The sequence below is a fragment of the Micromesistius poutassou genome, assembly GCF_964030765.1.
Source record: "Micromesistius poutassou genome assembly, chromosome: 10".
NCBI classification, from domain to species: Eukaryota; Metazoa; Chordata; class Actinopteri; order Gadiformes; family Gadidae; genus Micromesistius; species Micromesistius poutassou.
This window is the reverse complement of record NC_140280.1, coordinates 17,699,532-17,713,147: the sequence shown is the minus strand read 5'-3', so window position 1 is coordinate 17,713,147 and position 13,616 is coordinate 17,699,532. Positions and strand designations below refer to the sequence as shown.

The 13,616-nt window shown below is 39.8% G+C and overlaps 1 protein-coding gene across 3 annotated transcripts in view; it reads right to left on the bottom strand.

Moving 5' to 3' along the window:
* Positions 1-13,616, bottom strand: part of cadm1a (cell adhesion molecule 1a) — a 252,300-nt gene that overhangs the window by 238,163 nt on the left and 521 nt on the right. The window lies entirely within an intron of this gene.

Genomic DNA, 13,616 nt, shown 5'->3' with positions numbered 1-13,616 from the left:
AGACAGTGAGATGATACAGTACTACCCACACACAATTCAATAGGCTTTTCTGCTACAGCCTTCTGGCTCTCGACTCTCACTCCAAGTACTGAGTATTGTGGAAAATATTATTGATTCCACATGCATTTCTATGATATTATGGCTGTGGATGACAAACCTCCTTATATTTAGAATAGAATGATTTAAGTAAGCCCAAGTTGGAATAATTGGGTGAAACCTTTTCAAGAACATCTATGTCTGAATAGTATATTGTAATGATTACAAAAGACACCCAAAGAAAATGTCCATGCCGATTTAATTTCAATAACCGAAGCGGTTTTGAAAACCAATTTAAGCTGCTCATTAAATCTGGCAGAGAACACAATGCCTGTTTCTAATCCTTGGTTAATTATATGTTGGCACAAGCTCAAAGCCATCTATAGGAAGTCTTCACCATGTGGACACTGAAACCAACACCATCTCATACCCAAATGTATGCTGCTTAGCCTGTCCATCGGTGGCTTGGGGATATCTCCATCCGCCAGAACCTACTCAGTGCTAACTAGTCAATACTTAACTTTGAAAGGGTACGGTAATCATGGGCGTTATTACTTGATGTAATAGGTCTACATACGTAATTGGAATAATTACAGAAAAAAAAATTGCTGTAATTGCCGTATTTGACCCTAACTGACAATATATTTTACAGTTACCGCCAAATTGTTGTTTTGCTAATAACAACAATTAGCTGTTAGACTACATTGAATTCAACTTAAAAAATGGCGGAAGCCTTTTTTTTCTTTTGGTGTGAGCCATCACTGTATCTGCAGCACTGCTTACACTGCAGTCATACTCCACTAATCTCAACATTTCTTCTTTGCAGTGACCTGAACCATTCTTCTTTGTAAACATTCAACTGATAAAATGGGCGGAAGAATGACATGGTAACTAAACTCCTCAGTATTCTGGCAGTGGAACATTTTTGTTTGAAATCACACACAGACAGGCACACTTTCTCACACTCGACAAGAAAGAATGAATGGAAGACTGAAGAGATAACATTCTGGGGTTTATGGATGATGTTTTTGCTGTCTGGTGTACCTTCTTTTGCTATGTTTACTAGAACACCTCTTCTTGAACCAGGAATATTTTATTTAGAATGATCACACGCTCTTTTATGGTGGCAATTTTGTCTTCTTTTTTAAACAATAAGCCATATTACACATGTAATTCTTGCACAATGTGGTAGTGTGGCATCTATAAGCCCGTAAGAACAGTGTACTTAAAAGTCTGGCTCTAAAACCTCAAAACCAATTACAGGCCGAAGCGAAACACTAACCCTTGACCAGTTATCTCTTAATGGCCAATCATTTAATGAAGATATCAATAATGTACTATGTAATTAATTTAATAACTGGTAACTTAAGCAGTGGTCAAGTATGACATTGTGATCAATCTGTACATTTCATTAAAATCCTACCACAGCACTGATTTGACACAATACAAATAAAATGGACTTAGCTGCATTTATTTTTATATCCTAAAAAATATATATAGTACTTTAGTTATTAAGGCATCATTATCATCCAGGGAGTATGTTGGCATATAAACAGAAACTAACCCAGAAAACACAAAAGTTGCTAAATTGTGATTTCCTGTTTCATCAAGGTCAGGGTCAAATTCAGTATTGCCAAATCTAGAACACACCAATGCTGATGTAAATTGGGACGGGCAAAGTTATAACCTAGACAAGCACTATGTAGAAATGTATAATTATACATTATTTATTAGACAAAGGGCAATTGATCTAGTTTGGATAAAATACAAGCCTATATAGAAAACAAAATATGAAGTATAGCTGTTTCATTAATGCAGCAAAGATAGAGAGGTGTGAAAATAAGGGGGGGGGACAATATGTTAAAATAAGATTTTTGTATTCCAACAGCAATGCCATTTAATATTTCAGATGGATTGTCCATTTTCTAGTTTGAAACACAATAAATTGATGCCATGTTTGTGACATGACCTGATGACATGATGATGGTAGTTAATTAATAGCTTCTAGGGCTGTAGTCAACCAAAGAATATCTTGTAGACTGAAATTCAACCAACTCTATTACCAATTGATGGGGGTCCACTCTTGGTCTGAGTCCGGAGCATCACAGACAACATGAGAGAAAATTACCTATGCCGCATTTAGATGATATGCCATCATACTTTTTTTGTCTGTCTCTCAAAAATTAAATACATCAGTCTGCATTTGTCCCTCCCACCCACGAAAATAATGGACTAAGAAGCCCTTTTTTTCTTCTGAAACAAGCAATTGTCAATACATTTCAGAAGAGGTCAGAGTTTGCAAATGCCTGAAGCCAAAAACAAGTCCAATTTAGCAGTATACGTTTTTTTATAAATTTTTATATTTGTATACTATTTTACTGCTTCTTACGGTAAAAAAAATTATCAGTCCGTGTCCAATCTTAGAACGAAGAAGAACTGAAGGCCATGTCAGATTTGCAGAGCCAGGCTTCAAATCAATACAGCAAATAGCAAGTTTGCTAGTTTTAACTCCTTCATCCTTCCCAAATATCTTTGTGGATTAACTGCTCCTTCAACTTTTGTTGAACATTTTTAGTCTGGAAGGTATTAATGTGTCAGCCATGTGGAGCCCAGCAAATACAACACACTTCAAAGCTGGGGGGGTACCCAGACCTCCTGGGGGAGTCCGGTGGCATAAAGGCTAATGTCTGAATTATTAGTTTTGGAATAATTTGGGGATATTCACAAGCTAAAAGAATGACACGATTGAGCAAAATTAAGTAAAAACATGTATTTATTAATTTTACAAATTTTACTTTATTTATTATGTAATTAGTAGCCTAATAAGTATTAATGGCAGTTTGTAATGCCCCTTTTCCACCGACAGTACCAGCTCAACTAGCCTCGACTCGCCTCAACTTGGCCCACCTTTTTTTGAGTTTCCATTGCCTAAAAAAGTACCTGGTACCTGGTACCTTTTTTAGTAGCACCTCTGTCGAGGTTCCAAGCGAGCTGAGCAGGTACTTTTGTATGACGTGAACAGGCTGCTGGCAACTGATTGGCCAGCGGCTGCAAACGGGAATAATCACTCGAAGTTAAGTTGTGTCCGGCGTGGTTTGAGTCCACGGACCCGCTCCCGAGGGGGACACGGATCAGTGTTTCACCCTGTGTGTCACTCCTTTCCCAGGGCTAGAGTTAGGCTGCGCGTGGTTGTGTGTGTCGGGCGTGGTTGTGTGTGTCCGGTGTGGTTGTGTGTGTTCGGCGTGGCTGGAGTCCACAGACCCGCTCCTGAGGGGGATACGGATCAGCGTCTCGCTGTTTAGTTTTTTTGTCGTTCCTTTCCCAGGGCTTGATTTTCGCCTCCATCAACGTTACCATATAACAATAGACGGGCAGTTATTGTGTTTTTTATTTTATTTTATTTCCCATCATAACTTTTCCCAGGAATCAGGAAATAGTCTTGATTAGATTTCCCGGGAATCCCGTCCTCCGGGATTAAAACCTAATGACGATACGCCCACTTTGGAGAGGTTCTTCTCTGTGACCCGCCCACGTTGAATAGGTACTTTTTTAGATGGAAACGCGATGTGCCTGGAACCAAACCAAGTCGTGCCGCACTAAGTCGTGGTGAGCTGGTACTGTCGGTGGAAAAGTGGCATAAGAGAGTTTTTGATATCCACATCACATTCATTTCTAAGTACGGTAAGGTCCGAATCTTTCTTATCCCAGAGGGGCAATTTGTTGCACAGCCAGCAGTAATACAACTATCAACACACAGAATATCGATCAATCAAAGTAGGCCATGTTGAATAGTGGTTATTATATTAGAAGTTTACACTAGGGATGTCAAGAGAACCGATACTTCGGGACCAAGTCGATGCAACAATTCTAAAAATGTGACGGTACTCTTTTTCTACTACTATTTTTCTACAGTACCGTAGGTACCCAGGATGTGAACACTTGATTATGCATGAAAAAAAAAATACCGTCATATACCGAGAAACCGTTAGGGTTAGGGTTAGAATATAATAAAATAAAATACTGTAATATCAATTTTTGGTCATACCGCCAAGCACTACATTGAGCTATACCAGATAACTAAAATTTCATAAATTTCCTTTCACAGTATCAGCCAGAGGAGGATGTCAACCAGGAGAGACAGGCACAAAGTCAGCAAACACATACACAGCCATCCATAACAGAAGCTTTTCAGAGGCACATAAAATATGACAAAAACTCACATGAAGTGAATTCATATGCATGGATCAAGTTTTTGTTTTTTACCGTGGTATCGAATTGGGTATCGAGAATCGTGGAATTTCACTGGTATTGGTATTGACTACTAAATGTCTGGTATCGTAACATCCCTAGTTTACAGTAAATAATGGTTATTCTTTATTGTGTATCTTGATTTGTTGATTGTATTAACATCAAACAATTACTAGTATTTAGTTGACTGTTACCAGTCAGGAGTACTCACAGGCGTTGGGAGCCAACAACACACTCTACCACCATTATAACGCGCATCGTTTTAACACAATCTCCAATATAACGCAGTGCTTGCTTGCTGCTCGACTTGACAAACTCAAAGTAGCGTAATGGCGCATTTCCACTGGCGGGTACGCTTCAGACCCAGCACGCCTCAGCTCAGTAGTGAGGGTGCGGTATAGCCCAGCTCATGTAGGACGTCCAAGAAGGACGGCAAACTTTTAGCTCAAACTTGCCGGGACCCTTTCAGGCGTCTCAGTACCTCAACGGAGGAGTACTGCGAGATGAGAACGGCTCAATACGGCTCAGTCCGGGTCACTCCCACTTTTGGCAGTGGAAACGTGACCTGTGCCGCACCTTTGCAGACTGAACCGACCCACATCCTGCGGTAGGCTGACCGACATCACGATGGAGAGCCACCATCGTGATGCCACCCCCCACCCCCGTCAGACACACACTAATCCTCCTAGTATGTTCTATAGTTAACCTAAATTAAATTAAGAATATAACTAATGCATATGCATGCTATTTTAAATACGGTAGCCTATGCCAGCAACATGACTACCGTGATCTGATCGCATTTCTTGAGGCAGATTACACAGTGCCATGTCGTCAAACTATGACTGTGCGGCTGGAGAAAATGTACAGCGAAGCAGCAGCCTCGCTCCATGAAATCCTGTCCTTAACGGAGAAAGTTGCCATTACCACCGATGCTTGGACAGTGTTGACTACGGAGGCGTACGTGACCGAGACCGTTCACTTTTTTACTGACTGGGTTGTGCAGAGTGAGATCCTGTAGAATTTTCATTTTCAAATATTTATTAAAAAAACGAAAATATCTGTTTTAGTGCGTGTGTGTTCAATTAAATGGTTTTATATCTTAAACAAATTCCGTTGCAAATAGGAGGCACGCAGCATCAATATCCTAACTAAAAAAAGAAAGTCGGCCAATGGAGACACAATTTGCAGATTGTAAATTGACATGAGACATTGTAAACGTTCACAATCCTGCTCTATGCTCTGTGATATTTTGTTCATCATCATTTCTATTAACTTCTGCGAGGCGCATAAAGTGGTCATGTAGATCGGTCGTCTGCCCGTCTCTTGCGCGGATCACACATGAGCAGATTTTGCCCACAATGTCAGTCGTGTCCCTTGGCTGTCCACTCTCATCAGGTCTAAATCCAAAAAATTGCCATAAAAGCGAAGTAGTAGGCCTACCCTTTTTATAAACCAATGCCATTGTTTCAACTCTTCTTAAGTGGAAGCTACTTTTTTTTTTCTTTATGCCCCCCCCCCCCCCTGCCGACGATGACATCATCCATCGACATCGCCCAACCCTACCCTGCAGTGGAAATGTGCCATAAGTGAAGGCAAGGGCTGGCCTGAATACATAATTTCAAGCTTTAGATTAGGTAACAAATGCTGTATCTGAATATTCAGTGAAGAATAGGCGGAGACCACTGCTGCAGAATCAAGTTTTTATTAACTGATCGTTTTCTAAAGTAAAAAATAGAAGACGCAAAACAATATCACGTCAGTGACTTCAGGATCCACTCATCATTTCGAGTTCGACTTGGGGGAGGGATCGCCATAAAAGGAAAATCGCTACCTGTAATATTCATTGTTATTAAAAAACACATTGTTAGTTGGTTTAGCTTTTTGGTGTCTTTTGAACTTCTTTGAACTTTGAAATAGCTGCGAAATACCTAAATTATTAAAACCCTTTTAAAACGATTAAAGCATAGATGGCCGGGGGGTTAATGGCTTGCTCTCCACTGGACAACAGCTGTCATAGCGCAACCAGAATATTTTATTAATGTTTGAATATCCAAAACTAATAAAACTAACATCCCATATTTGGCAACCCTAACCCTAACTCTATTTTGAAGACAGCTGCCATATATGCCTTAAATATGTATTTTATCCCCATGATATTCAGACGAAACGTAACCTAGCATTCTACCCACAGTCCCCAAATTTGTTAATAATTTTAAAATCGAAACAAAATCGAAACAAAAAGACCAAATCCAAATACTGAATTGAGATCCAAATACCTTACTAATGAATGAATATCAGCATATTCAAATTTTCGGGTTCAGCCCTAGTGACGTCAACACTTTTTCTCTCCAAACGCTAACCAGATGCTCTGAAGCTAACATTTACACGATTCCTGTGTGTTTTTGTACCAGGATGTCCTCACACAAGTATTGAGTCTTGATCATTCTTTCGCTTCCCAGCTAATAAGATGATCAGGGTCGCTGGATAAAACATATCAGTTCAGATACATTTTTGTGACTTATATTGTGTGGGATTAGAGATGTAGTACACTGAGCGGTTTCATACAAAACAAAATGTTACTTTGTTTGACCAATTAAGAAACATGTAATTCATGTACCAATTCAGAGACATAATATCCATTTAACCATAACCATTTACTTGATCTTAATTCTTATTTCCGCGTCCAGTTTAAGGCCCATTAATCTTTGGTCTTTTTCAGCAGAAAATGGACGTCTGGTTAATTGGATAGTTTCTAATGGATCAGATGTAGGGATGCCATGTCAATAACATCCATAATGCTTTCCAACTTAGCTGAATTGCGGCAGCCAACTGTTTAAATAAAAAAAACTCCATATCCTAACAACGTTGGGCAGAACTACAGAGAGAAATACAAGAAATGTATATTTAACCAAAGCTGGAGCTGGAGACATGCTTTCAGGGAAAGCTGTGCCTTCTCTGCAATATTCAAAAGACACCAATAATATTATGATGATGAATGAAAGGCTAAACCAAACACACATCGGCTCGAAATGTCTAAAAGGACCAGAGAACCACGACAAGATCAATCATGTGGTTTGAGTTGAATCCACAAATTTCAGTCCCTATGAGCATGTGCCCCTGGTCTGTTAAGTGATTGCAGGGTAGCCAATGGCTTCCTATGCCTGCCCTGCAGATGATAGTAGATTTCATAGTATGGGTATGAAAATTGCAGGAGTTATTGAAAAGCATTGATTTTAAACTTGCCTGGCAGTGAATGAATGAAACAACAATGCCTATTCATCATTTGAGGATATTCAGCAAATTGGATTTTCAATAGTTATTTTCAAATAATAAAAATAGGTAGGCCAATACCACTTGAAAACATAGCTCAACAAAAGGCATAGAGAATTGTGAGATTCTTGCAGCAGGTCTGCTAGGGCGTGGCTGTTTGCTTATGCGCAGCATGGCTGGATGTCTGAATCAACGTTTAAGTCAACAGCTACGTTGGACAGAAATTATTTGGAAAGCCTAACAATTGACAACCATTTACTGAAACCTTAATTGTAAGCTATGATTGATCAGAGTTTGGTTTGGTGATATTACATTTAGGGACTATTCAGTGTTTCCCAATGGCTATTTTGAGACAATGGTGTGTGGGCCTCCGACCCTCTCGGGGGGTCCGGGGGTATGCTACCCTGGAAGAGTAAAATGCATCAATCTATTGCACTTTGAGAGTAGAATTAAGAGGCTAGATGTATGAGGGAATTTGTGCTGTTGTAAATGAATTACTGCTCTAGTAAACAATTGAATAATTAACTAATTGTATAGATCTGAATGGTGATAACACAGCAAAGAATATCTACTCAATCCCAACAACACTTTACCCAGGAACTACCGCAGGAACCAGGAACTCAATTAAATTCCATTATTTTACCCCCCCAAAAGGGTCTAGCTGCAGACCTCCAACCTCAGGCCACCTCCACCGTCAAACTCTTTCTGGTCCCCACCTTGGAGAGGCAAGTGACGTCTGAAATTGTTTACGCCAGAAGGGACGACACCATCAGGCTTCGATAGCTTGCCTCATAGTTCCACACGTCTGCTTATATATAATACTGCGGCATTTAAACATACATCTTAATTAGGCATGTATATTATCTCCTGTTGAGAAGTGACTTTCATATGCAAGAAGAGACCTTGTTTTATCATTTAGTTTATGAATTGTAAGACTTTTTTATATCAGACCTTTGAATTTGACCATATATTTCTTATTTCTTTTAAGTTTTGTTTTGTTTTCATTATTTATTGATAAGAAAGCGTAATAAAGTGCTTTCCAAATTAACCCACTAAGGCTGGAGGTCTGCAGCTGGACACTATTGAAAAGGTCCCTGCTGGGGGGTAGTAAACAGAACATGAACTTTGGGATGGGACTTGCAGCCCTGAACAACTTTGATTTAAAAAAAAAATTCAGCCATTTTAACATCTGCAGCAGCAAACCATTTTTTGTTCACTCCGACATGCAGTAAATCACACACAGTGCTCTAATTGCAACCATAGTGGGAAACAACATTCATTGATGTATAATTATCACTATCTGTTATATGTGTTGATCATTTATCTTGATAGCAGTCTATTGTTGACGCAATGTCCTTTATTCGTTATGTGACTGATGTAAAAGGACCATAATATGCCTTACCTCCGCAGGTCTTAAGACCGTGTTGGAAACACAGACGTGTAAGTGAAAACATTTGTAAAAATATATTTTAAATATTTTCAGTTCATTATAAAACTATGCTGGGTCAAACAGGACAATGGTGGGCCACCATAGACTAGGAAATTAATGGAAAACACTGCTATTTGAAAATTTTTACATCTGGTGCCTACTCAGCCACTGAGCTCCCGGCAGCTAATTTCCTTGCAGAGGAATACAGTTGGACTTATAGCTTTGAATGCAAAGTTTACGCAGTTGGACACAATGATACAATCATATTGTTTTACAAATGATAAGCACACAAATGATAATACACAGGCAATCCAGCGATAGTGGACCGACACCAATGAACCATTTCAAATTACCAAACCTCCATTCACATTGTCTGACCCCTTTATTAGGCACCCATTTCTAAAGCTCTAAGCTTGGTGTTTGCACAACTTGTTTAATTTGAGTTTAAACACCGTACAACATATTAATCCACACAATATTCCAATAATTCTGGAAAAATAACATTGGGTAGAAAATAACAGATGCATAAACAAACGGTACCAACATCTGCTCTCAAAATATGAATCTGCTTTCCATTACAGCCTCGCCTTTATGTGATGTCCGAGGATGTCTGACATCAAATCCCAGCATGTCCTATATTGTATGTGGGCTGTTGATTATTGAAGAGCAGCACCGCCAATAATAAACCTTCCCTTTTACACTTATTTACCTCTGGCTGAACAGACAGAATACGACCGCATCTATGAACTGTTTCACAAGAACCCAGGTGGTGAACTGAATTGATTTTCTTAATGCATGCATTTTGACATGCTTACTACAACATCACAAAGGAGAAAAGGTTTGCCCTCTCGGAGAATGGGCCACTGTGGCTCTCTGGTTTGGCTCTCCCACCACACAAACCACTCCACCCAATGTTTAGAGGGTGGACACAGTGTGTAATTACACTTATAGCTAAATTAAAGTGTGTTTCATCAAGGCAAATAGCAGAGGAAGAGAAATTATCAGAAAATCAGCTGCAGCAAAAAGAGGCTATGTCGAATCATCTCCCCATTTGTACCACCACTCAAAATTGCGTGCAGTGTAGGAGCAAGCTGTTGTCTGCATCTCCATTTGGGCCTTTGGAGAGACACTTCGCAAATGAGCCAGAGAAAACGGGTCTTGATTGTGTGACTGCTGTTTCAGAGTTCAGGCTTTTCCCAACCATCATGATAGTTGCTTTTCATGTTGATATCTGCAGCACATACAGAACCGTGTTTGTGACTTTGTATCTGGGAAACTCCAAGTGAAAATTTTTCTCAGTTTTTCTAAGTTTTTTAATCTATAGCAGCGGTTCTCAAACTATGGTACACGTACCACTGGTGGTACGTGGTATGCAAAAGAGTTTCCAAAAAATCATTCATTACTACATACATACAGACAACAACAACAACAACAATAACACATAATAATATCAAAATACTAGGACAAATGGAAATACGTTAACCAATAGATCATTAAAAATGGAGTTTAAAATAAGTTTTGCCTTTCCTGTAATATTTTTGTTTCAATATCAGCTGACCACATCACATCAGTGTGAGAAAGTCTTGTCTTCACTTTCCATCATAAAAACAAAAGCCACACCTGAGACTGAAGCTGTCCTCAATGTATCCAAACATCGCAGGACTGTGTTTGCAGAGGCAGGCGCGCCCGTCTCATGAGGCTTACGGAAGTTCAGTTATGAGCGGGCTGGCCAACTTTCAATATTATTTGTATTTAGCCTTACATTTTCAAACAGGTTGTTGGTACACAGTTGTTATTCTTAATGTTCTCACTTGTTGTGTGCGCGTGTGTCTCTGTCTGTTCTAGTGCTAATACTAATACTAATTTGTACAGCTGACCACAGTTGACAATAAATAATATATTTTTTAAGACTAAATGTGCCTCCGGCGTGAACTGTGTGTAGCAGAATAGGGCCGCAGGCCTACGCTACTGTAGTTTGTTATATTTTATAACATTGTTCCTAATGATGGTACTTGGGGAGACAAATATTTTCTGAGGTGGTACGCGGTATAAAAAGTTTGAGAACCACTGATCTATAGCATTCAATTTCGTTGTATAGGTGACTGTGTAATGACAAATAAAGTCTATCTAAGGCAAATAAATCTACACACACACACACACACAGACACACACACACACACACACACACACACACACACACACACACACACACACACACACACACACACACACACACACACACACACACACCACCTTCAACATAGAATCAACATAACTATTTATGTGCAATGGAAACATTGCTGTCTTTTTGTATGGATCACAGGTTCTGATCACAGTAGCTGGTAACTGAGCCAATGAAAAAAAGACTCAATACTTGCTGCATTAACCTCAGCATAAAGCCTTACTCTAACATTTATACTGTAAACCAATACCTGAACTTACTCCAGTCCCTCTTAATACCACTTGGCACACCAAAGACCACCTTGCTTTTCAAAATGCCAGGGTCAGAGATAGACAGATAGATATAGATATGCTTTTCAAAATGTCCCCTCCCATCCCCCAATCCGTGGAGATTTAAGGGTCTTACATGACATCAAATCAGTTGGCAGCTCACTAACAAGTAGGGCCCTAAGCCCTTTTGGTCTGTCTTTGATTACACTAAGTGCACAGAGGCCAGATGCGACACCAGGCCCTGTCATCTGTTAGCTCGTCTACAGGACAACGACTCCGGAAGAGAGGAGGGGGTTGGGTGGGGGTTATGATGTGTGGGTGTGGTTGTTTGGATGCGAGAGGCGAGAGGCGGGAGGCGGGGACTTAGAATTTAGAAAATCACTGCTACTCATTTTCAAAATGACAACTGCTGACTAAAAATATAGTCCCTCCACACTGTTCTTCAGACCTACAGCTAGCCATTTTCCAATCTGGCATTAAAGCTACAAATATCTAAGCATTAAAAAAAATGTAATACAATATTAATTACAAGTTACTAATATGTGATAACTTATGAAAATGTTAAGACTATTGTGTATTTCAATAACAAAGGGAAATTGTAATTTCATTGTTATTCTTTGGCTGTTAGACTAAGAAATACAATTCTATAAATGTTTTAAATTGACTTATCTATATTTCACACAGTAAGAAACGTTGAGTGCAGTAAACCATTTTTTAAAGAGAAAAATATGTTTTTTTCTGCCACAGTGAACCTACTCTGAGCGATTCGTGAGACACTCTTTTATATAGCCAATCGATTGTATACGGAGCGCTTGTACACGTTGAATCGGTGTAGGGCTACAATGTGGCCGATTACTCTGCAAGCCTTACCATTACAGCAGTAACTTAATTTATAATGGAATTTAAAAAAAGAAAACTCCTGCCGCGCTCAGCACAATACAAGTCTGCACTGTGTGCTTGTGGTAAATAATTGATACGGACTCCCAGTGTACCCTAATCTTTGTATGAAATCAGTGTTGCGAGTGCACCATGCAGAAGGAGGGGGCAACACCGACCACTGTTCAAAGAACAACACAACCTCGTCTGCTGAGTTCCCCGCATCAAAGGTAGTCCAATTCATTTCACAAACACGGTGGAAGCAAAAAGCATGTTTGTTCTGCACCGATTTCATGGACAAAACGTACCCCGGATTATGTCTGCAGGATAATCCATATTGTGACAAACACGCGCATCTAATCTACATATTATTCTTAAAACAAAAAAGCTCCGGGAGAGGAGAGCGGCATTGTCTAGGGTAGTTTGAGTTTCCAACAAAACATCCAAGCGGAATCCCCTCGTCTTTATAGAACCGTTACATATACTATTAAACGCGGTAATTGCTTCAGCTTTGGACATGTATATCCATTATTTTGAATCATAAAGTAGTCCTGTTTTACACATTTGATCTAGAGAAGTCTGTTTAAAGCGTACCTCCCCCATCCTCAGTTACACCATATACGATAATGTGCGTGGTGATGATGGTGCGCATCCAGCCCAGAATACTATTTGTTTACTCCATTTTTGTTCCTTCAAAAGGCGAAAGTAAAACATGTAGACCCGTTTTTTAGCAACACACACATGCGATTCAACAGTCATACCATAGGCTGTGAATAATCAGATCTTTAGTGAATAAAATGTAGGCATGTCACGCATCCCGCTAAGATCCCATTATATGGCACAGTGGAACAACGTCGCCAAGCCGTTTTTCTAGTAATGCTTGGCCATACAGGTCACGATATCCACAGAGCTTCAGTTCCCAAACACCGTTATTTCTTCACATCCACACACTGGCTACAAGATCAAGTTAGTCTTTCCAATCTCAGGTTCAGTAAAGAAACTAAATCGACACGTAGTTCAATATTCACAAGGAAATTGGATTCAACTGCTAATTCCCCCATCGCCGCGCTATCTGACCAGACTACAGCAGAAGAGCAGACCCAGGAGAGGAAAGCCTGCTCGGTCCATGCATCGTCCTCACCACACACACACACACACACACACACACACACACACACACACACACACACACACACACACACACACACACACACACACACACACACACACCGCACCACAAAAGTAACTCCGCTGAGGAGAGTCGGGGTCAGAACAACGGAGAGGAAATATAAATTAAAATCAACGC